The following is a 2,590-nucleotide window of genomic DNA, read 5'->3' as shown; positions in this document are numbered from 1 at the left end:
GCTAGATGGCCACTTGTTTACTTTCAAGCCTTTAAGACCCTAGATGCTATAGCTCTTGATAGCCGAGCACTATCAGCCTTCTTCACCACACTTACTTATGCACACATTCATCTTCAGTGTTTATATGGGCTTTGTTGCTTCCGAGCTAGATGGTCGCTTGTTTGCCTTCAAGCCTTTAAGACCCCAGATGCTGTATCTTTTGATAGCCGGGCACCATCAGCTCTCTTCACCACGTTTGCCTATGCACACATCTGTCTTCAGTGATCATGTCGGGGTGGGGGTGGGGGTGGGTATCATGAAATGACCGTTTAGCTGAGCAAGGTGCTCTGCGTGAGGAGGCCCAGTGTCCACCTGCTACCCCACTACTAGGCCTATACATATATACATATAGGACCTTTCCCCCCATAATCATAGATATATTTACATATGTACATGTCTGTATTTAGGCTTCTGTGTATGCCCTTTGCCTCCTACTCCTTTATTTCCCTAGCTTTCCTCCTGTCCCACTACCATGTTCAGCCTTCATTCTGGTTTCAGCAATTCCTCTCAGTTACCTTGCCCTTGGTCACTCCCTACCAGTCCTCCCATCCCCTCCATACCACTGGTTTTGAACCACTTGTTGTTCCCCTATCCCTGGGCTGGCTAACACCTCCTCCTTTCCCCTACCTCTCACACTCTCATGTCCCTCCGGGACCATTGGTCCCGTCGTTTTCTTCTCACATTGTTTGTCCAGCCTGTCTTATCCAAGTGGACCTGCAGATATATTAATATGTGCATAAAATTGGGGGTAGTTTTGACAGCACCATAGTGGCATATAACATGGTGACGACGACGACGGTAGCAACACCGACATGCTAACAAATAAAAAAGCCGGTGACATACAAAATTTAAAAGAAGAGAAAAAAAGAAAAAAAAAAGCCTGTTAGTAGTTCAAGGTCTGTTAGTTGATCTTTAGGGGTGTTTTCTGGACATGTCCTGGCCCCAAAGTCCATCCTTTATACTCCCTCGGGACCTCCTTGCTCTGCTTCCCCTGTCACTCCATTGCAACGCCCTCAGTGTGTGGGGTCAGCTCAGTCACACATCCCACACTGTATCTCAGGTGCTGTCCCGTGTAGGGCCATGGGTCAGTGCAGGATGTCGCATCTCGCTGTGGGGCCGGCTGTATGGTCCTCTCTGTACATTGGGCCCTCCAAGCCTGGCTGTTGTCCTCTGAGCTTGGTGGGCCCAGGTGTGCTCCTCTCCGTTCTTCCTCCTTCCTTTGCTTCAGCTTCCTTCTGGGTGTTGTGTGGAAGATCAGTTCCTTCCCACACCAGACGATCTATTTTCATTATCTGTGGTACTCCCTTCCATGGTGGGGGTCAGGCTGATTCTGGTTAGGGCTGGCGTATGGTCCAGTCTCTTTGTGGATTCCTCTGCGCGTTACGTTGCCCTCTTGGTTTGGTGTGTCATGGTGGGGTCTGTATGCACGGTCCAGTTCTGTGGGGACATAACCAATACTCTCTCCCTGGGTGGGTTAGTGCTCTGTTCCCCCCGCCCCCACCCTGTGCCACCAACTCAGTTTCTCCCCAGCCCGCTTCTCCCTCCACCTACCCCACTTTCCCTTAAAAAAATTCTTTTTGCAGGTCATGATGGTGTTGTAGATTTTAGCCCTTTGTTCGATGTGTCATTACTGAAAATCCTCTTCTAGTCTGTGGGTTGCCATGTCACCCTCTTGGTGAAGTCTTTTGAGGTGCACAGGTGCTTTATTCTTATTAAATCCCATTTGTCGATTTCCAGTTCACCTGCGTGTGTACCCTTCCCTATTGCAGTGAGCCTATGAGTTGTCTGGGCCAGTGCTCTGAGGTTAGTCCCAATTCCCTCCTTGATGGTCCTGATTGGGGTTTAACTTGTAGGTCTGTGATCCACCTTGAGTTTATTCTTGTGCGTGGGGTGAGGTAAATGTCTTGTTTCATCTTTCTACATGTGGATATCTATTGTTTCCAGCACCACTTGTTAAAAAGGGCATCCGTTTCCCACTTGATGGTTTGGGGACCCTTGTTGAAGTTCAGTTGTCTGTATGCTGATGGTTTTATTCTTGGGCTTTCTTTTCTTTCCCACTAGTCTGAGTGTCTGTCGTGCCAGTACCATGCTGTTTTGACCACTGTTGCTGTGTAATAGGCATTAAAATCTGCTAAGGCGAGTCCTCCAACTGTGTTCTTCTTGAGGAGTCTCTACTAATTCTGGATTTCTTCCCTCTCCATATGAAATTGGTGGTCAGTTTTTCCAGTTCTTTGAAGAAGGTTGATGGTATTTGAATCGGTGTAGCATTGAATTAATAAAGTGCTTTATTAGATGTCAAATGTTAGATGTCAAATGGATTTTCTGCATCTATGGATATTATCATATGGTTTTTGTCCTTTTTCTTCTCGATGTAGTGTATAATATTGATGGATTTTCGGATGTTAAACCATCCCTGCATCCCTGGAATGAATCCTACCTGGTCATGGTGGATGATATATTTTATATACTTTTGTATTCTATTGGCCAATATTTTGTTAAGGATTTTTGCATCTATGTTCATTAGAGATATTGGTCTGTAATTCTCTATACC

At 46.3% G+C, this 2,590-nt stretch overlaps 1 protein-coding gene across 4 annotated transcripts in view; it reads left to right on the top strand.

Annotated features, from left to right (window-relative positions):
- The window catches only part of ITCH (itchy E3 ubiquitin protein ligase), a 129,794-nt gene that overhangs the window by 35,878 nt on the left and 91,326 nt on the right, over positions 1-2,590 (top strand). The gene's annotated exons all lie outside the window — the stretch shown is intronic.

Source organism: Echinops telfairi, unplaced genomic scaffold (assembly GCF_000313985.2).
Source record: "Echinops telfairi isolate 266 unplaced genomic scaffold, ASM31398v2 ScPeMD7_5592;HRSCAF=6446, whole genome shotgun sequence".
Lineage (NCBI taxonomy): Eukaryota > Metazoa > Chordata > Mammalia > Afrosoricida > Tenrecidae > Echinops > Echinops telfairi.
This window is presented reverse-complemented; position numbering and strand designations above follow the sequence as displayed.